Source organism: Spermophilus citellus, assembly GCF_964194105.1.
Source record: "Spermophilus citellus genome assembly, chromosome: 5".
Taxonomy (NCBI): Eukaryota; Metazoa; Chordata; class Mammalia; order Rodentia; family Sciuridae; genus Spermophilus; species Spermophilus citellus.
This window is the reverse complement of record NC_138186.1, coordinates 129,896,716-129,920,578: the sequence shown is the minus strand read 5'-3', so window position 1 is coordinate 129,920,578 and position 23,863 is coordinate 129,896,716. Positions and strand designations below refer to the sequence as shown.

At 35.9% G+C, this 23,863-nt stretch overlaps 1 protein-coding gene across 4 annotated transcripts in view; it reads right to left on the bottom strand.

Moving 5' to 3' along the window:
• The window catches only part of PKIB (cAMP-dependent protein kinase inhibitor beta), a 105,653-nt gene that overhangs the window by 41,020 nt on the left and 40,770 nt on the right, over positions 1 to 23,863 (bottom strand). The gene's annotated exons all lie outside the window — the stretch shown is intronic.

The window sequence follows — 23,863 nt, the reverse complement described above, 5'->3', positions numbered from 1 at the left end:
ATCCCAAAATAACCAAAGGCCAAATGTTTTCTCTGATAAGTGGATGCTGATTCATAATGGGGGATTGGGGCATGGGAAGAATAAAGTAACTTTGGATAAGGTAAAGGGGAGTGTGGTAAGGGCAGGGGGAGGGGGTAGGAAAGATGGTGGAAGGAGATGGACATCATTACCAGGCACATGTATGATTGCACAAATGGTCTGATTCTACATCATGTACTACCAGAGGATTGAAAGTTGTGCTCCATCTGTGTACAATGAATCAAAATTCATTCTACTCTCATGTACAACTAATTAGAAAAAATAATACAAACAAATAAATAAATATTCAATTTTAAATATCTTGGCTGTGTGAGTTTTTTAGGTTGAATTAAAATTGGTAAATTTTTGTATTACCTCCTTGGGGAAAGTAGAACCTCCAATTGATGACACAGTTTTCTATTAAAATTCAAAAGGTCTTAATGTTTAACATCTAGTGTTAGTTAGCACCCAAGATTACCAGCTACAACTGTCACGTATAACTAATTAGAACAATTTTTTTAAAAAGATGTTATAGTACATATATTTATGTATATATGTATGTTATAGTACATATATTTATGTAGTTATGTATATTATGTGTATATATATGTATATATATACATATATATATGTATAATATGTAATATATATATATGTATATATATACATATATATATATATATATATATATATATGTATATATATATATATATATATATAGAGAGAGAGAGAGAGAGATTACCAGCTACAAAACCCAGTAGATGAATACTGCATAAGTGCTACCAGGGCTCAATGGGCTCAATGGCATATTGAAAAACTCATCACATAAAACTAACCAATTTACAGCAAACATTTCTACACATGAATATGGAAAAGATCACAGTAAGAAAATATGTGGCATGGGCTATACCATGAAGAGGTTGTAGAAATACAATACAGTTTCAGAATATGAGAATCATTGGCACCATTCATGAGTTTCCTGAGGTATTGTATCAAGCTTTCAGCACATATGTTTGGAGCATGTGGAAGGAATCTAACTAACTGGCTTCTAGAAATTGAAATAAACTACATACATACAATTCCCATTTACAGGATGGCCCTACATCTTGAGGCTTAGCACATGATGGGGAAGGGTAAAAAAATAATAAAAGTATGACTCATTAGTATTTGCATTAGCCACTCATAAGAACAGGGCACCCTGTAAATTCCCTCCACCACACTCCTACTGGCCTAGTTGTTTGCTACTCACTTTTCCTGGACTATCAAGATGTTCTAAGTGTTTTTTTTTTTTTTTTTAATTCGTGCTTGCTCCTTACAAATCCATTCTTCGTGTGGATGTCAGGTGGAATATTTCTAATTCCATTATATCTTCTCAAGATCATTCTAGGATAAATCCCTTTCAGCCTATCACCTACAGGATCAAGTCCAAGGTCTTTTATATGATAGAAGCTGTCCTCCAGGAGCTGGTTCTGTCTACCTCTCCTTTTTCACCCATGCTCAATGTTCTGAAGTTGTACCCAGCTAAAAGAACCTCTGTGCTTTGTTTAAATTGATGCTGTGGTAGAAGCCTTTGACCTCAATCCCTCCCCAGCACATACTAATATTTGTTCATCCACTCTGGGTCAACTTGGGCACCCATTTTCCAGAAGCTTTGTATTTACCTTCAGCATAGATAGGGTGCACCTCTGTACTCACCCTGTTACATCTCTCTGATTGCACTTATCACATGCTTTGTAAATTTCTAATTCCTGTCTACCTTTCTGCCTCACACAAGTTTGTTTTTTTATATTTTTTAAGCTTTTTGAGAGCATGGGTGGTGACTCACTTGTCTTATCCTTAGCACAGTGTTTTGCAGAAGGTAGGAGGAATGTAATAAATAATTTGTTGAAAGTCAAGGTGCATGAGGTGCTTTTCATACTAAACAGCTGCCTGATTGCAGATTTTTATCACCTTGGAGGAATTTTAATATCAAAAGCAGACAAATTTTAACTTCATTCCTATATAAAACTTTTCAAATGGTTTTTGCTATTCCCCTCACTCTCAACCTGGGACCATTTCCCTTTAGTTGAGTCCTATATCTGAAGACCAGATATAAGGAACTGAGATGAGGAAGAGAAAAGTAAATGAAGAAATGATCATATAGGAAGTAGTAATAAAGTAAAAATGTCTAAAATTCAAAGTTTTATATGAAAATGAAAATATGAACCCCTAAAAAACAAGATAAAAAACTTTAATGGTTCTAATTCTTTCAACTATTTGCATTGAATTCTTTGCAAAGACCTAGTAGAAACTGCAAACAGGAATTCTCTATATAAAGTCAATTAGATAAGAACTGCTATTTGCATTTTTAAAGGTGTTTTTAAAACTCCTATAATTTTATGCCCTTTCCATAATTAAATTTTTAATTTTATTTCATGATTTCTACCTATTTCTACCATTAAAATCCCTCACATTAGAAACACTGAAAAGTGGAAACTAGCAGAGATCTTAAATATCGCCTAGATCAGTAATTTCAAACTATATATATTTTTTTATCTGAAGAATATTTTCTTCTCAAACAAACTCTTTAGCAGCAAGCCATAGTATAATATAGATGTTATATATAGGACTGCTATAGAGACCACAATCTTCTAGGCCCCAGGCTCCACCCATTTTTCCCTATTTCCCAGGCTCCTTATCCCAATGGGGCTATAGTTTAAAAACAATATGGACACACCGTTGTAGAGATGAAGCTATCAGCCTGGAAACAGAAGAAATGTAGCCAGTTCAAGACAGAATACAATGAATTAGCTTATATGATAAATTCTGATACTTGTCCTTCTTCACTTTGGTGCCCCTTCCTTCATTTCAAGGACTAGCTTCCCTGAATATCCCGATCTAATCTCAGCTGTCACTACATAAACTATAAGCAGGTTAAGACTCAAGGTCATTTCTTCTTCTAGGGTTTGGTAAAATAATGAATACTTATTTTCTCTTCCAAATTAATAGTTTCTAATTTGGAAGTTTTAATTACTCAAGCAGCCAGCCATGTCAATATGCAAACAACATGCCCAAAGAAGAAAGATCCATTGACCTTCTAACACAAAACTTTGGAGGTGCTCAAAAATCATGACAAATACTATTTTAATGCAATATATTTAAAAAATCAAAATTTGTACAAAATAAATCTATGATAAATAAACTACCAAATCTTAAATACATATTTGCTCTTGAACTTATATAACAGATACATATCTCACCTCATCCGGCAACTTCTCTGAAAAGTGAAGTGTAAATATAAAAATGATGGCAGGTTAGTTATGTAAATTTCTAACTAGGATTGTGAAGAAGAAATGTTGCTTGAAGGAGAAACCCAGTAAAAAGCATGTCCTTCTTCAAAGACCTTTACACATCAGTCTGGAGGACTGGGAATTAAGTTGTTTGGGAACAAATAAGCAACTCAACAATTATAATACATGAGTTATAATTTAATCAAAGCTTGCACTCAACTATTCTACAATTTCAGTGAACTACTAAATTTAGTTGTTGCTGCTTCAACAAGTATTCTTTTCCATTATGTTTTATTTTTAAAAGCAAATCACTGTTTTAAAGTATATAAAAACATGAAAGTTGAAATGTGTCAGGTGAACATCATTGAACTCTGTAAAACAAATTAACCACTTCAACTGTAAGACCTAGTTTTAAAGGCTGTTCTTAAGAAGATGTAAAATATTTAAGCTTTCCAGCAGGACAATGGTGAAAGTAATTATCAAAGAGCTGAATCATGGTGGCACTAGACAGTGCATTCATTCATAAGGATGCTTTTTTATCCACAGAACCCAAAAGAGTGGGCTTAAGAAGAGTGAGTTTGTCTGACACAGAATAGGCACTTGACACACCTTTATTGAACAAATTAATTAGTCATAGAATAAAAGCAGAAAAAAGACTGGAAACAGGTAAACTAGGTCCAGATTATAAAGAGTTTTGTATTAGTGAGCTACTGATCAGTTTTAACAAGGTTTAACAGCAACAACAAAAGTGAATATTTAAAAGAAGAGGTTGCTTGACAGTGAGCAAAGACAAATCCAGCTAAAAGTCTCTAGAAGTAATGTTGGTAATGGGCAATAAAAATCCACCAGAGGATTTAGATGGTAAAATTGGAGTAAGGAAGATATGGCAGATAATATTAGTTGACTGCCAATAGTTTTTCTTTTTGCCTTCTACAGAGTGAGAAAGTTTAGCTGGGTATACAGCTAAAGATGATATTATTTTTCTTTTTGCCTTCTACAGAGTGAGAAAGTTTAGCTGGGTATACAGCTAAAGATGATATTACCAAGTGTCATAACCTGTCCATGGCTGTAAATGGACTGTTGTGCATAGCACCCTCCTGAGGGAATAGGTCTGGCATTGTGAACTCCCTGAAGGACCCCCTCAGAGACTGGTCACCTGATGCAGGTGAACCTCCTTAAGCTCTGTCAAAGATCCCACACAGCACCTGAGATGGGTGTGACCTGCGAAGATGTCAATCAATCTGCTGACCAGAAGACATCAAGAAGCAAGACTCCACCCTTTAAACCTTACCCCTGTCTTTGATGTATCTTTTTTTGGGGGGAGGGGGTCTAGTCTAGTTCCAAAACCCATGTAGACTAGGTCTATCAGGGGCTTCACTTTTGTAAATATAATTCTGAGTGTTTGTGCTTTATTGTTTGTTAATTATTTGAGATATTAAGACTTAGGGTGGCTTTTACGGTGGCACAGATTCCTTTGGGCAGAAGAACCCTCCAATGAGATGCTGGCCATCTTCCCCTGAAAAACCAAGCCTCCCATGCAGGAGTGATACATTGCACTTCTAGGTTGCTTAATGAAAGAAAGCAGAGTGTTCTCTTCCTCTCTCCCCTTCCTACAAACTGGACTGCACCTCCATAAGGTGGTCAAAGAGAACTCACTGGGAATGTCATGGCTGCAAGACAGAAGGATCCTGCATTCCAACACTGTCAAGCCTCTAAAAAGCCTGGTGCCACATACCTGGACTGTAAATGAGACAGAACAAAACTTACATTGTGTTTAATCTACTGTTATTTTTTCAACTTTGTTATAATTGCAAACCCATGTCTTAACTAAGGATGCTTTTTATCCACAGAACCCAAAAGAGTGGGCTTAAGAAGAGTTTGTCTGACACACAGTAGGCACTTGACACACCTTTATTGAACAAATTAATTAGTCATAGAATAAAAGCAGAAAAAAGACTGGAAACAGGTAAACTAGGTCCAGATTTTCTAAGGAGCTAGGACAATAGTAGAACCAATAACAAAATAACAGATGAGGGCAAACTGGTGGTGTTCAGATGGTAGCAGAAGAACCAGGGGGAAATGTTTGGTAAGTAACTGGAAATATGGGCCTGGGATTCAGACTGAAGGAAACAATTGAAAATGGAAATTTCAGCAAATTTTGTATAGAACATACAGTTTTAAAAGTGAGAATTAATAGAATCTCAAACTAACAGAGATCAGAAGGTGCTAAAAACTGAACAATGGGTTGGTTTCACACAGGCAGGAAGAAGCAGCAGTGATCAACGCAGGAAAAAAATAAGAATGTTATTTCTTACGTAGGCAAGGTAGTGATTAAAAATATGGAATAATAAGCTTAACTTTGACTCAAGCTGACAAACAAATTTAAAGGGAATTTGATGTGGTCTATAAATGTCTTAAATCCATTTAAAGATTTCATGAAAAATTAAAGCAATCATTTCTTGAAATAGGAAAGCATTCATCAGGGTTCTGAACAAGCCAAGTCTCAATCATACTTTAGCTTCTATTTAAATTTCCAGAATTTCGAGAGTAAAAAGAACAAACAACAGTTACCTGTATCATTCTTTCTTTTATTAATTCTCACAATAGAGGAAGAAATGAAGTAAGAACAACAAAGGGAAAGGGAAGCAGAGTCACTTTGCTACTTACTCATCCTTTCTAGGAGGCTGATGTTAATGCACAGAAATGACGAATCAAAACAAAATCCTCCTCCTCAACTTTTATTGTGTTAGTAGATCTCACATTTTCACATTAAGCTTCGAAGCTGATAATACAATGTTGGAAGCTTAAGAGGCAAGAATTCGGAAGCCATGTCATTTGTGAAATGCATTCTAATTGCTGAAAGGTCACCAGCATTTTGGAACATTCAGGCAACACTGCATCATGCCCTTCACCTTTCTCACCTAGCCTGGGCCAATAAGCCGATCAATCGGTCAATCAGAAGGCTTCCTTCCTTCCTTCCTTCCTTCCTTCCTTCCTTCCTTCCTTCCTTCCTTCCTTCCTTCCTTCCTTCCTTCCTTCTTTCCTTCCTTCCTTCCTTCCTTCCCCCCCCTCCCCCTCCCTCCCTCCCTCCCTCCCTCCCTCTCTCTCTTTCTTTCTTTTTTTGGAACTGGAGATTGAACCCAAGGGCACTTTACCACTGAGTCACATCCCCAGACCTTTTTATTTATTATTTTGAGATAGTCTTGTTAAGTTGCTTATGGCCTCACTAAATTGCTGAGAGTGGCCTCATACTTGCAAGCCTTCTGCCTCAGTCTCCAGAGACACTGAGATTACAGGTGTGCACCACCACACTTGGCCAGGAGGACATTTACTATGAAGCAGGTAGATCAAAGATTTCTGCTTTTCATTCCACTGTCTACTTCAGATGGATGAAAAACACCATACTTGCTTTTTCCTGAAGATTACTTTCTTGCTTGCTTTAGCCTGCAGAATGTATGTTATATCTCTCTCCAAGGGACAAAAGGGGAGATTCCAGAATTTTTTTTACCACTGTTTTCATTGAAATCAATTATACTAATTGGTTTTGTATGAGAAATTGATATTCCCTTTCTTTCTTTTGAAGAGAATCTGTTGGTAATATTCTTTTCCTTTTCACATAGTGATTGCATTATCCATGGTCTTTCTAATTGTTTGGGGATAGTTTTTATTACTGTTGTTTTTAGTGTTTTCTCCTGGAGTTTCATAATCAGTCTCCTTTTATGCTCTTAATACTGGCCTACATTTTGGAATCCCACACCCCCTCAATTTTTTTTTAAAAGAGAGAGTAAGAGAGGAGAGAGAGAGAGAGAGAGAGAGAGAGAGAGAGAGAGAGAGAGAGAGAGAATTTTTAATATTTATTTTTTAGTTCTCGGCGGACACAACATCTTTGTTGGTATGTGGTGCTGAGGCTCGAACCCGGGCCGCACGCATGCCAGGCGAGCGCGCTACCGCTTGAGCCACATCCCCAGCCCCCCCTCAATTTTTTTACATAAAGTTCAGACACTACTTGTTTCTATTCCAAGTAGAAAGGACTGCCCTAAAATGACCTTTCCTGTATAAGTGGTTAACAAAATACCTGAGCAAATGTTGCTGTGTATTTTGGGGTTGTGTAGATTTATGCTTGTTTTGAGTTATAAGGAGATGTGTATTTGTCAGCAGTGGGAGCAACAGTAGAGTTGGGGACTTGTGCTTTAAGATACTTAGCATTTGATATGTAAAACTGACATTGCCACTCCCATCTGTCTGCATACCTCCACAGTTGTGGTTTGTGTGGTTCCAGAGCTGGTGCTATACTATGACCTGAGACCACTCAGACCAACCAGGAAAGTCCCTCTTCTTACCCTCTTACCTTGTGTCACATAAACACAGCACTAAAGCAGAGAACTCTCATTTATTATAAGGCACTCACTGCTTTTTATCATTTGTATGCAAAACGTCAGTAAAGATAGTAACTTTTAAATGTTTCCACTGATATTAAACTTTTTAGCCTGTATGAGTTTCTTACCAATGTCATAATCTTCAAATACTAGGAAATCAGCTTATAAATCTCATATGTGTTCCACACATTTACAATATTTTTAAAAGGTGTATCTAGGTTAAAGAGTTAACTGTTAGGCATCATAGTTAATAAAATAATTTTATATTAATTATAAAATAAATTGAAATAAAATGTAAGCCTACCCCCAACATTATTATATCCATAGTAGAAGATTTACATCAGACATCCAAACAAGCAATTATGCTCATAAAAGAAAGCTGATGAAAACTATATCAAACATAAAAGTGAACACTCTAACTAGTTGGGAAAGAAGGGAGCAATTGCTGAGTGCCCATGATTTTCAAGATAGTTTAAACATTCTCCCACTAAATACTTAGAAAAGCCCCTAGAAATAAATATTAATACTATGGGATACTTGAAGCTTCGAGCCTGAATTCTAAAAGAACTAATGTCAAGCAGAGATAAGATTTGAATCCAAGTCTTCCTGGCACAAAGCCATACCGACTTAATAGTAGTAATTTAATACATCAACCCTCAGGACCAGAGAAGAAGAAATTTGGGGGAAAGTAAAATTGATGGATTCTACTTCAGAGGCCTCTGTGGATAGATCCCATATTTTTTCATGATTTTTTTATTAAATATACTATTAGCATAATATTTGATATCAGATGCTCCATCTCTACCTTGATAATATCAATAACATGTTCAGAGGAGCCTGATTCATTTAAAAAGCATAGAAATGTATCTATTAAGGCAGCTCAAGACCATCAATAAATATGTTGCCATCTTGCATGACTAACAGAGTAACAGGTATTTTAATAATCTCCTAGAATAACAGTTCGTAAGAGGAGAAGAGCAAAACAGAATCAGAATGCATCTCCCAAGTTGAAAATTATTTTTTAACAAAGTATTATAATTTGGTGTCTCTTTTTATAAGTCAAGGTTGGACCTAGCTGGAGGAAGTAGCCTGTTAGAAGGGTTTATATTCTTCCTAGGCCCTCCTTCCCTCTCATTCTCTCTTTCAACTTCCTGACTACCAAGAGCTGGAAAGCATTCACTACCACATGCTTCCACCACATCTTTGGGCCTGCTTCATTTCAAACCCAAATCAATGGAGACAGCTAACCATGGACTGAAACTCTGAAACCATGAGCCAAAATAAATCTTTCCTCCTCTAAGTTGTTCTTGTCAGATATTTTGGTCACAGAGACATAAAGATGAATCATACAGTCTCTAAAGTCCAAATTCAGAACAAAAAAATATTTTAATATACTTTGTATGAAGATGCATTTTTTCCCTAGGATGCTATTCACCAGGCATGTTAAATTCTAAGCATTACACAAATGTACTTGATTTCTTAGAAAATGAATCAATTTTTTTAAATAGGCTTCTCCTTAAAGCATTCAATTCAATTAGATTTTAAGGCTAAAAGGATATAAACAAATTCAAAAAGGAACAACAAAAGAAAACTCAACAAAAATATATTTCATGTCAAAATTCTCTCTTTCCCCAAATTTGAGAATGACTACAAGTCTCATACAAAGTGTTATTCACAGCTATCTGAATTTATACTTCCTGTAACAGCACCTTATTCATGTCAGGATTTATCTGGCTCTGAGAAAAATGGTAGCTGCTGTGATGATTCACTAAAACTAATTCTCTAAGTAGCTGCTGCTGCTGCAAGCTATGTTCCAAACATCAATCATTCTCTGATTGTCGCACCTTGTTCAGACACATCATCAGCCCAGTCTATTGATTTTGTCGTGTGTTGATCTTTTCATTGCACTGCAGTATTACTGTTGTCATATCAGGCTGTACTAGTTGAAATAAAATCATATTGAGGATTTTCAAATATCAAAATAACTATATAATCATGAAAATATATTCATATTGTGAAAGAGATGGTGAAAAGAGCATCCATCCTAAATGCATGATTTTCAGTAAAATAATTCCATCCAGCTCCACATTTCTCTGAGGGATTAATCTCAGTTGGTCACACTTCAGCAGTAACAACAATAACAGATCTGGGGTTATGGAACAAACTGTGTTCTCCAGTATGACATGTTAAAGTCTTAACCTCCAGTATCTGTGAACATGATCTTATTTGTAAGCAGTCTTAGTAGATGTAACCAAGTTAAGATGAGGTCACATGGGAGTAGGGTAGGCCCTTCATCCAATATGACTTGTTTTCTTATGAAAAGAGGGAAGACAAGTGTGAAGACACAGGCACATGGGGAAAACATCATGGGAAGAGATGCGAGTGGTGCATCTACAAACCAAGGCATACTCAAAAATTTACAGAAGCTCAAAGAGGCAAGGAAGCATCTGCCCTGGTAGGCTTCCTAGCCCTGCTAACACTTGAATTTCAGACTCTGTTTTATGCCACCCAGTTTGTAGTACTTTGGGGACTTCTACTTGGGAATACTACAGACTATTAGCAGTTCTTAGAGGAGATGGGTATAAACTGGGTTAAACCAGTAAACCACAGTGGCATCACAGACTCTTCTTTCAGGTCACATTTTCTCAGATTAGAGACTTTCCTTGAATTAGAGTATTCCTGAGGGTGTAGCTAATTCCTAGGATCAGGAAAATCAGAACCAAACTAACAGATTGTAGATTAAAGAACACATAAAAATGGCTTGAGATGAACCAAATGTCCATAACAGTTTGTGTTTCTAGTGCTCCCAGGTGTCATCTTATGACCTCTAGTAATTAACTTTATAAGCCATGACACAGTTAATCATGCCCATAAATTACAACACACTCATTTAAAATTATTGAAGTTCTATTTCTATGAAGACCTTCAAAGCAAATGAAATATAGAAGAAAAGAGACAATCATAAAAAAAAAGAGAAACAACAGAAATAGGCTAAGGAATTGAGCCATTAAATTAAACCTTCACAATTCTTTATTCAAACAAAGTATTCCCTTGGAAGGCAGCAAGACACAGCTGCTAGAACCAGACACCCTTTAATCATGCCAGAACCCCTACTGACAATCCCTGTGTCTTTTACCCTCTTTAAACTTCAGTTGACTCATTAGCAATATAAGACTAATAACTCCACCAAACTCATAAAGTATTCAGTAATTGTCAGCAAACTTATTACTAATCTCAAAGTTGGCCCAACTTGTTACTTCACTCATGGAAGACATATTTCCCTAAGCCTCTGCTTTCTGTTTTTAAACCAGAAAGAAAGAAAAATACAAAATAGATCAACTCCAAAAAATACCCATGGTGCCATAAAATTACTTCCATAACCTCACTTGGGCAATGTAATCAGACAATTTTACTCTTTTTACTTTTGTAAATTTTTTGAAGTATCTTTCTAAAGTGTTGTAATCTTTTTCTCCTGTTTGGTAAACAGAAGATATTCAATACAGCAGTAGCTTTTTGATCACTGAGCCTATTGTAGTTTTTGATGATTATTGTTATGAATATCAAATATTACTAACTTGATATTTCTACATTAAACATGTTAGTAAATATATCAGAATAGACTTTTACAATTTACATTGCATGTCCCCAGTTCTCAGTCTGTCCACTTATAATGTTGATTCTTTTGCTTCATACTCTGTGTGTGGAGTCTCCAACATCTAAAAAACTAGCTATCATGCCCTAAATCTTTTCTTCTAGAGATGAAATAGATAGCAACTATATATAACTGATATTTTTAAAAACGTTTTCAAACTGTTACACTTTTGAGTCTAAATGTAGCTCTGTGGTATAGCACTAGCCCAGCATGCATGACACTCTGGGTTCAATCCCCAGTATCAGAAAAAAAAAGGATAAATTTCATGTTGTTGATTTTTCTTTCATCAATCTGTCCTAAGATAAATATCAAGTCTACCATATGATATCCTTCTCAGTCTTGTGTCATTGCACTGTTGACAGAAATGCCCTCTAGTATTGAACAGAGTTCCACCAAGAAGAGTGCTATGGAGAATGCCACTAGAGATTTTCTTCCACTTTGAAATAAGTCTAGTCAAGAAATAAAGACAGGGCTTGTACAAATGGATCTTGTATTTGAATATGGTTAACATGGCATTACTCCCCAAACCTATCTACAGGATCAAACATAAGCCCTATCAAAATTCTTCATCTTATTTATTTATTTGTTTGTTTGTTTATTTATTTATTTATTTTTGCAGAAATCGACATACTGATTCCTAAAATTCAATTAAAATACAAGAAATGCAAAACATCCAAATAATCTTAGAAAAAACAGGAGGCTCACACCTTCTGATTTTGAAACTTACTACAAAGCTATAGTTACCACGGCCATGTGCTATTGACCTAAGGACAGACATGTAGATTTATCGAACAGAACTGAAAGAAATAAATCCACATATTTATGGCCAACTGATTTTCAATTAGTGTAATGTAAAATGGTGCTGGCTCTTTGGAAAACATTTTGGCCCTTTCTCAAATTAAACATAGTTACTATATGAGTCAGCCATTCCACTCTTACATATATGACTATGAGAAATGAAAGTACAAATTCACACACACAAAAAAACTCATTCAGGAATGTTCATAGCAGTGCTCAGCACAATAGCCAAAGATGTAAAATTACAAATATCCATCAACTGATGAATGCCTAAATAAAATGTAGTATATCCATAATAAAAAGGGATGAAATATTGATTTATTCTTCAACACAGTTAAACCTTGAAACTTCATGCTAAGTGAAATAAACCACATGTTGTATGATTCCATTTACACAAAGTGTTCAAAATATGTAAATTTATACAGACCAAGAAGGTTCAAGGTAGCCTACATCTAGTTGGGAGGTGTTTTAAGCTTAGAAAATGAGGGGTCACAGGTAATGATTATAGGGTTTTGTCTTCGGATAATGAGAATGATCTAAAATGGATTGTGATGGTATGTGAATGTACTAGAATCCATTGCATTATATACTTAAATGGGTGACTCTCATGGTGAATGAATTACATGTTAATAAATATATTTTTAAAGGTTAAATAAACTTACTACAAGTGTACCCAGATGATGTTAATGTTCAGAGAATTTCTGAACGGGAATTACAGTGTGCAATATTTCAATCATGTTTATCTATAGAGCTATTTATTCTTTTAGCATTTTGAGAAACACACTGATTATAGATCCCAATGTGAACTTATTTTTCCTTTTTCTGAAACAGTCAATGTAGATTATGATGCCTATTTGTTTCACTTAACATGTCTTTATATGTTCTACCTTTTGATTATTCTAAAATAGCAAAAAATGTCAAAGTGTGAATATCCAGTGTATAAATGTAAGTGCCATGTATACATAAAGTTTCATTTAAATGATTGGCTTTTTAGATGAACAGTCACATTGATTTCATGAACATGTGAATTACTGGGATTTTTTCTTCTGTTTACAACTCAGTTTCAAATCTGTTTTCTTAAAGAACCATACATTTCCATACAAACACATGCTCCCTTTGGCTACATAATAGACACAATTATCCTTTAGTCTATAAAAAACCATGGGAAAGATTGCCTCCTCTTATTTTGATCAAGATTCTGTGCTTAAAGGAACAAGGACTGTGTGTGTGTGTGTGTGTGTGTGTGTGTGTGTGTGTGTGTACTGCCGGAGATTGAATCCAGGTCCTACAGTATGCTAAGAAAGCACTCTATCACGAAGTTAAAGCACTATCCCAGGAACAGAATCTTCTTAGTATGAGTAATCATGTGCTTATTTAATTCTAAGATATTTACAATAGTTTGGAACTTAAATGTCCTCCAAAGACCCCTGCTAAAGGGTTGTTCCCCAGAGTAGTATTGTAAAGAGGTAGTGGAAACTTGAAGAGTTGAGGTCTAGTGAGAGGTTCTACGTCATTAGGGGCATGTTCTAGAAGGGAATAGTGGAACCTGTCCCTTCATCTTCCTCCCTTACTTTTTCACTTCCAAGCTGTGAGGTGAGTGGGTTTGCTTTGCTATGTGCCCCCAGCCATGACATACTGTCTCTCCACGGGCCCTGAAAAGCACATCACCAGGTGCTTTGACTGTGCCAGGAACTATGCTAAAATCTCTGTGCACTTTGTGACTATTCATCCTTCAGCAACCTTACTGGATAGCAACCCCTGTCATCTACATTTTATACATGAGGACTAAGCTCAGAAAGGCTAATACCCAAGGTTGCCCATTTAGAAATTTTAGGGATTTAAATTCATTTCTCCCTAATTGCTGATCTGAACTAAAGGAAGCAGTAGTAGTATGAATAGCACTAGTACTACCAATGATATAAATATTAATAATGATGTTGAACAATCCCTGTGCACTCCACATGGTTTTAAATTTTTATACATGCTAATTTTTGAATCCAACAATCTTATGAATCAAATTATTATCCCAAATTTACAGATGAGCATACAGAGTATATTATTCTGGCTTTCCTCCCTTCAAGTATTCCCAATTGTTAAGCTTGTTTTTATTATTTCCCTCCTTGAATAATAAGTCAAAGAATAAAGGTAGTCCTTATGAACTTTTCGAAAAAAAAATATAAAACTGTCCCACGCTCTGCTTTTGGTGGTACCCTAACAAAGGCATAAACATATAGTAAAAACAATTTCTAGAGAAACCAAAACATAGTAGACAATTAATTGTTAATTATTATCAGAGTTATCCTAATATTCTCTAGAAAGATATGATCATCCCCATTTTATTGATGAGAAAACAGACTGAAAGAGGTTGCTGAAGCCATAATCTTATGTGTATTAGGGTCAGGATTGAAAATTCAGATCCTGAATTAAATCTAAGCACGCTAAGTATCACTTATAATTCACAGGGGAAACAAAACATGATATACAATAGAAGTCAGCAGTCTCCGTGCTTTTAGGCATCTGATGGGGGTCTCAGAACACATTCCCCATGGAGATGAGGGGATAACTATACGTACTAATTAGCATGATGTAAAGACCTTAAATTTGCAGTGACTTAGGGCAACGGTAGAGAATTACAATTTGTGGTTCTTTAAGGTTATCAAACGCACCACAACATATCTGATATCTGGCAAACCCCTGATGTTTAGTCATGAGATTTAATGAATCAAACAAGAGCCACATGATTTCTGTTTACTGAGAGAAATTTTATTGGTTTTATGAGGACATTGAGATGTGACTGAAAGCCAATGTTTAAGCTGGATCAGTTCCTAATCTTTCAAAGATTAGAAACACACAGCTAAAAAAAAGTGTTCAATTAAGGACAAATAACAGTTTTCTTGAAAAATTCACATAAGAAAGTCCAAGCAACTCCTACCAAGCTGTAATGAGAAAGGAAACGACAATATGGATATCCCCCAAACAAGAGACAATCCGAATATGTCTGCAATCATTGAGTCATAAATCCCCCTCACTATCAAATTCTACAAACTGCACTAAAAAAGCCAAATTGGCCCCCAAATATCACCCGAATATCAGTGATATCAATATAAAAATTAATAAAATTAACATAAATTGTGACACTAGATCAGGATGAATAGCTACATTTTGGGGGTAGATGATCACAAACAAGCCAACTGAATAACCACTCTGGGGGGAAATGCACATTTCCAAGCATTTTGGTGACATGGATGAATGATCCCAATGAATATGTAACTAAAAGCAATTTTAGATTCATGTTCTGTTGGATAAAGAGAAACAACAAGGATAACTAATTAAAATTTTAACAATCATTCATTCTTTTAACAAATATTTATTGAACTAGAAGTAGCTGTGGTAGTACATAGTTTAGGTAGAACACAAAAATAAGCAAGTGTATAAGGTACAACTTTGATAAAGGATACCAAGGAGAAAAAAAATGTGTTGCTAGGCATAATGATAACTCAAAGAAGATTTAAATCAATTGGAGATATCAAAGACAATCTCTTTGAGGAGGTAAGGGAGGTGGAGATACACATGGTAAACATACCCAGTGTGCATAAACATAAGATCTTTGGTGGGGCTGGCCTTGGAAATGATTTTGCTTGATTTATATTCCAGTTCTGTTTTTACAACCTAAATACCACATTTGTAATTTAGGGATCCGCTTGTTTCTCTTCTGTTCCACTCTCTGAGACTTCCAACTCTCAGCTAATCCTTCTTGAATCCTCATTCCATTCTTCCCAGATGAATTCCTGGCTGACTAGCTGCATGTCTGGAGCTATAACTGAGTGGTCATCTGCACTATGGGGCCAGAGTCAGTGAGAACCAGGTAGGTGGTACCAATGAGGATAAATCTTGGCAAAATTTATTTTTCTCAAATTCAATTACTCTATTAAATTTAAGTAAGCAAATTTCATTGAATTCTCCATAAACTGATTTTTCAGCTGTTTAGAAATATGCTTCAAATCTTAGTGTGCAGTTTATATAAAAACAAAGTGAGATTTATGCAATTGTTACTCTTTTTAAATCTTTAACAATATGTCTACAATACAATATTATTTTATGTAACACATTTACCGTGTGTGTTATTTAATGGAGACAAAGATTATTTTGGTCATATTCTACCATGTTCCATGGTGTGTAAAATAGCTCCACAACCAACTATTTTTATGTACAAATATTTGAGGTGCTAAGCCTGAAGATATCCTACCAAAGAGAGGAAAAAAATTATCCTAAGCATATCTAGACAAATAAAACTCACAATACCACAAAAGAAAGATAAATTAATATAAAGGGGATTTTAAAAAAGTACTGAAATACAACACTTGTCATTGAGCTCAATTTTACAATTTCAAAACTTTAAGTTTTTTTTGTATCTTTTTTTTTCATTTTTTTATTGGTTGTTCACAACATTACAAAGCTCTTGACAAATCATAATTCATACATTAGAATCAAGTGGGTTATGAACTCCCATTTTTACCTCAAATACAGATTGCAGAATCACATCGGTTACACATCACATTTTTACATACTGCCATATTAGTGACTGTTGTATTCTGCTACCTTTCCTATCCTCTACTATCCCCCCTCCCCTCCCCTCCCATCTTCTCTCTCTACCCCATCTACTGTAATTCATTTCCCTCCATGTTTGTTATCCCATTCCCCTCATAACCTCTTATATGTAATTTTGTATAACAATGAGGGTCTCCCTCCATTTCCATGTGATTTCCCTTTTTTTTCTCCCTTTCCCTCCCACCTCATGTCTCTGTTTAAAGTTAATCTTTTCTTCCTGCTCTTCCTCCCTGTTCTGTTCTTAGTTGCTCTCATTATATCAAAGAAGACATTTGGTATTTGTTTTTTAGGGATTGGCTAGCTTCACTAAGCATAATCTGCTCTAGTGCCATCCATTTCCCTGCAAATTCCGTGATTTTGTCATTTTTTAGTGCTGCATAATACTCCATGGTGTATAAATGCCACATTTTTCTTATCCATTCATCTATTGAAGGGCATCTGGGTTGATTCCACAGTCTAGCATAGCTCCACCTACTGGAAAACTTTAAGTTTTTAAGTTTACAAGCTCTGTAGCTAACAGAGTACAAATGACTATTTCCTTCTCAGTATGTTATAAAGAAAACCTAAAAGAAATATTTTCCTATGAACTATCTTAATAAGCTATCTAATTCCTTTTAAAAAGAAATAAGTATTAGGGTTGGCGTTGTGGTTCAGTGATAGAGCACTCACCTGGCATGTATGAGGCACTGGGTTCGATCTTTAGCATCACATAAAAATAAATAAATAAAATAAAACTTTTAAAAAAGGAATCAGCACTACAAATAAGTATTATACGTTTTGAGGATATATACTCTAGCAATCTGCATCTTTTCCATGACACTCAACATGATTAGTAATTATCTACTCCTATGTTTCTTTGTGTTTGTTTTCACTACTAGTCTGTTAGTTACATCCATCAAGGAAATATCTTTATCCATTGGGATGCTATAACAGAATACCATAGACTGGGTGGTTTATAAATAACAGAAATGTATTTCACATAGTTTTGGAGCTGAGATGCCCATAAAAGAGGCACTGGCAGATTTGGCATCTGGTGAGGACCTGTTTCCTGGTTAATAAGTAGTTGTATTCTTGCTGTGACTTCACAGAGGGTGAGGGAGGTCTCCAGGGTCTCTGAGAAAAGTACTGATCCCTAACTCACCAAAGGCCCTACCTCTTAGTCATCACTCAGTTAATCCCATTATGGGATTAATTAACTTATTAACTTATTAGGCTCTCACAACTCAATCATTTCTCCTATGAACTCTCATTGTCTCACAAGTGAGCTTTTGAGGACACCTCACATCCAAACCATAACTCTGGGAATTAGAATTTTAACTTCAGATTTGGGGACAAAAAACATTCAGTCTATAGCAGGCATGTATCATTTCCATTTTTATTCCATATCCTCAGGCCCCAGTATTATTATTCATTATTGAATGAATGAATTTTATGATGATAGACGGTGTGGTATTTCAGTATAAGATTTAGAAATCCCTGTAGAGAATCGAAACATGGGAGAGAAAACATGAAGGACAAAAGTAATTTAATCAAATAGCCATTTTAGTAGTGTGAACAGTAAAAGTAAACTGACATGAACCATGCTTTTTTCCTACATGAAAAAAAATCTGAAGTATTAGATATTGACATTTCTTTTCTCAATATTAAAGTTGTCAAAAGATATGAAAGTAAAATAAATAATCAGCTAGTATAATATATTCCAACAAGTTGTGAGTAATTAACACAGAAAAATTAAGCAACTGATGACTAGGAATAAGGGTTACATCTGATTCCTGTAACTAAAATGAAGGTTATATTCTTTTGTTTGTTTTTTGTTCTTTTTAAGCAGGTTATGTTCTTAAAAGCTGCAATACACAATAATGTTGGTTAGCCTTGATGGTCTTCTTTAGATATGGTTTGGAATCCTAAACATAGACTTTCAATAAATACCTATTATTAATATAAACAAAATTCTAGAGGCAACTAGTAACCAATGTGATTTTTCTTTTACAGTGTAAAGTATGGAGCCAAGGTTGAAAACCTTGAGGAACTAGCAGGGGCAACACCTCTCCTCTCCACCATAAATGCTGTTTATTCACATATTTCTGTTCAGAGAATGAAGGGATGAAAGCAAGGAAAATAGCATTTTGTAAGTGTGTATTTCATACCTGGTAATTAACACATGTATGATCTTATTCCAACATATTTGATTGTCTGAATTTTGTTTATGAGGAACTAAGGATTAGAAAATTCAACTACCATCTTAATAAAAATCCAAACCCTGGTCTGACTCCAAAGCCTAAGTTCCTCGATCCTACTGCCAGAGCAGAACAAAGATATTAGGACTAGAAAAGACTGGAGAATGCAAGAGAGAGTTTGGATGGCCTCAAACACCAAGATTATCTATTCTAAAGTAAAACAGAGGTGATGCCCTACCATTCATGGATGGAGATGGAAGAAAAGCATCTGGTAAAAGAAGGAGCTGATTTTGAGGAAGCCCTCACCCCACCTCAATTCTTTGTTTTCAAATAATCCTTCTGTGTTAAGCCAAGTAGATTTCAGAGAGTTTAATATAAAGGGCAAAATACATACTTTGGAATTAGACTCCCTCTATACTACCCCTGACACACCAGGCTTGAATTGTAAAACATCAGTAAAGTTGCTCTAGCAGTTTCCCATAAAACACCACAGCCATAGACTGCAATCCTGTGAAAGTAATTTATGTCTTGCTTCTTGGCCACCAGAGCATATGAAAGAAAGAATGGTCCAATACACTCCATTACTCCACATAGGCAGGTCACATGAGTTGCAGAAACTGGTAGTCACCTGGAAAAAACAATTCAGGAAGCCCTGTCACATTGTTTTATGATGAGTAATCAAATGTTCCCTCAGGAATGTGCTCCTTTCACTCCTCAGCAGAGATATTACTCTAGTCACATGTCACATGTCAACCTAATTTCTTTCTTTTGTTCTTCTTCTTTCTTTTTTAAAGTACATTTTAAACAAACAGCATACTAAGAAAGCTCAAAGTCCAGGAACCAGCTTTCTGGACTTTTTCTAGAATTTTTCCTTACTAACTAAATGAAATTAAATTTCACACCCATTAGCAGAATCAGCCCCCCTTTTTAGGCAGCAATACGTGAAAAAAGACTCCTGGACCCAAAGATCTTGACGGTCCAACAATATTATGGATGTTTTAAATAGTGTGTCAGTTTTAAGAGATTAATATTTTCAGACTACAGGTAAGAAGATTTTCTGGTCTGGATGAGAAAATCTGTTGAGAAAAAGTCACTTCGGTTACTGCTTTTTGAAAAACAACAAAGAAGGAAGAGGAAAAGTGAAGGAGGAAGAGAAGAACCGCTATTAAAGCTGCAATACCTCATTCTATTTTTAAGGAAAAAGAAATGACTAAAAAGCAAATTATTGCCTAGAATCTAATCAAGAAGCCAATTTCTACAACCTATGTGTACAATGAATCATAATTTTCCCAGATATGACATCTACATCTGTCTGTATATGTAATGACTTTTGTAGACTGATCTTTTGCAATAAATGTCTCTATATGTATTTCGTGATGTGAGGCATTTTGATATAACCCTTCAGAGGTAAAGAATGAGTTGTTGCATTTGGCTCCACCTACAACCCAAAAGCAAGGACAATGTCTAGTAGGCCTCTGGATTTGGAAAGCAATATACTCTTCATTTGGGTGTTCTACTCTGGCCCAATTAATGAACAGTCCAAAAATCTGCTAGTTTTGAATATACCCTGAATAAAATGCAACAAGTTCAGGTTGCAATGCAAGCTGAACTGCCATTTGGGGTATATGATCCCTAATATCTGATGGTGCTTGAAGTGTCTGTAGCAGATAGGGATGTGGTTTGGAGCCTTTGGCAGGCCCCTATATGTGAGTCATAGTGAACCCTGAGGTTTTGGAGCAAAACCCTGTGTTTTTGTCAGCTCTTTCACTGCTACAACTAGAAGATCTGACCAGAACAATTTCGGGGGAGGAAAAGTTTATTTAGGGGCTCACAGTTTCAGAGATCTCTATCCATAGACAGTAGGCTTTATTCCTCGGGGCTCAAGGTTAGACTGAACACCATGGCAGAAGAATGTGGCAGAGGGAACCAGCTCACATGATGATCAAAAAACGAGAGACTCCAGTTGCCAAATACAAATATATGCCCCAAAGCCACACCCCCAATGCTCAACTCCTTCAACCATGCCCCACCAGCCTCTAGTCATCACTCAGTTAATCCCATTATGGGATTAATTAACTTATTGGGTTAAGGCTCTCACAACTCAATCATTTCTCCTATGAACTCTCTCTCATTGTCTCACAAGTGAGCTTTTGGAGGACACCTCACATCCAAACCATAACATCCTGCCATCCTCTGCAGATACTACTTTCCTTTTAAGAAAGAGCTTTTGGCTTGTTACTGGTAACAACTAGCCATCTAACCATGGGCCATCTAGTTACCATGAAACCTGATCTACTTGTCATGAGCTAATTATTCTCTGACTCACTAACCCTTAAAGTTGGGTATGCACAGCAGTACTCCAATATTAAATGGAAATGATATATACAAGATTGGATTCAAGAATCCCCGATACACAAATAATTTATATCTGGAAGTAGCACAAATGCCCATGGTCTCCATTTCTGCCACATTACCTTCTCTATACCAACTCATACCTACAACTTCATCGGGAGTCCTCTAAAACCAGTTGACTGAAAAAGAAACCTGTGCCTGGTACACAGATGGTTATGTATGATATTCTGGCACCACATGAAAGTGAACATTTATTGCACTAGACCCCCTTTTTAAATAATGTCTGAAAGAATGGTAAAATTTTTAATAATCTCTGAAAGAATGGTAAAGAAAAAATCCCTCCAGTGAGAATAATTTCCAGTGGTGAAATTGGGTGTTAATTTTACTTAAATGGAGAAATAGTCAGAGGTATATGACCCTTCAGACTCATGAGCTATGACCACCAGTTTAAATATTCATCAGTTTAAATGGTCATCAATTTTGAAAGAAAAAAAATAATTGGTGGCAAGAATGTCTAGAGAAGAGGTGTGTTGGTAGACATCTCTGAATGGGAAAGATGAAGATATTTGTTTCTGATGTAAATACTAACCAAAAAGTAATCTCAATACAGGATGATGCTAACAATCAAATTGGAGGATGAACCATTTTGTGGAAACTGTGCCTTTTTTCCCCTGCCAATCCTGTCTTTTTCCAGTAGACTCATGAATAGTGACCATGGTGGCAAGGAAAGAGGTTATACCTGGGTTCGGCAACATGGACTCCACTCACCAAAGCCAACCTGGCTAGCCATTGCCCAATCTATCAGTAGAAGATGCCAACACTGAGTTCCTATATGGCACCATTACCTGGTGGCAGGTTGATTATATTGGATTGCTTTCATCGTGCAAGATGTGACACTTCATAATTACTGGAATAGATACTCCATAAGCTTTAATCCACTATCATGGTATTCCACACATCACTGCTTCTGATCAAAGGTCTTACTGCACATCAATAAGGTACATAAGTTCCCATTCAGTGTTTTAACAGTTCTCCATCATCCTGAAGCACATAAAGTGATAGAACAGTGAATTGGCTTTTTGTGACTCAGTTACAGTGCTAGCTAAATGGTAGCACCATGTTGGCCTCTGGAAATCTTCAGGAGGCTGTATGTGCTCTAAATCTAAATCTGTGTATGCTCAATATATGGTCCTATTTCTCCCATAGCCAGTATTTACAGATCTAGGAATCGAGGTGCAAAAATGGGACACCACTTGCTATCCACTAGAAAAAAATTGTGTCCCAGTCTTGTGATGTTGTGCTTTGTTGACCAAGGGATCTAAGCTCTAGAAGGAGGAATGCTTCCACTGGGAGACACAATAATGTTTCCATTGAACTGTGAGTTAAACCTATCTTCAGTCACTTTGGTCTTCCTACACTCTTAATTAAGAGGCAAAAAAGGAACATACTATATTATCTGCCATGATGATTCTGATTACCAAGGGTAAATTGGGCTGAACTACTAATAGTGGTAAGAAAGAGTATGCCTGGAATATGAAATCCCTTAGAGCATCTGTTGTGGTTCAAAGATGGTTTGTCTCAACTGAAACTTATGATGGATTTTAATCCCCACTGCCAGGTATTAAAAGAGTAGAAATTTAATCTGATTATGGTGTTTAGAAATAAGACTTTTGAAAGGTAAGATTAGATAATGTCATCATAGTAGAAGCCCCATATTGAACACCAGTGGCTTCATGAGAGAGGTGGGTAGGCTGAGACCAGAGGAAACAGAAACACACATGTACTCCCTGTCTCTTGTCATGTGACGTCCTGTACCACACTTTGACATTCTGCCAACAAAAAGGTCTTTGACCTTGAACCAGAAATGTCAGCCAAAATAAGCCTCTTCTCTTTATATCTTACCCAGTCTTTAGCACTGTGTCATTAGCAACAGAAAACAAGACAGCATCTTTTATTATCATCACATTCTGTGACTAAAACCACAATAATTCATGAAGGAATGAGGGTTTGGGTCATCCTACCATCAGCTGAGGTGCCTGCTTGAGATCCAGCAGACTATGGATTGGTCACTATAAGAAGAGAGTTACAAATGTCAGCTCTGACTATGTAGCCGGTTCTAGAAGCATGTACCATAAGTTTTTAAATGTCCTTATTTTAGTGTGTGTATGTGTGTCTAATTCAGGTGTTCTTATTTCTTTTAAGGCCTTATCTTCTAAACCAACGTAAGTCCATAATAGCTAACTTTACATCACAGTATTTAAGTCACATAGTGTCATGGAGAAGAATGAATATCATCATCCAATGACACTGCATTCTCTTCTTGAGAAAGTGTGAATATGCTTTTGGTTACAAAACATGCTTCAGAAGAACTTTATCATTTCATATGGATGAATGGCTTTTTCCATTGTCCTTCATATTCAGTATGGTTTATGAAAATGTACAGAAATACAAAGTTGCCTAAAGGTGAACTGTGATGTGATGGTCAGCCTTTTCTGTCAACCTAGCTAGACTACCATCTAAGTATTGCTGTGAAGAAATTTTGTAGACATGATTAACATTTGCAATCAGTTGACTTTAAGCAAGAGGATTATCCTCAATATTCTGGATGAACCA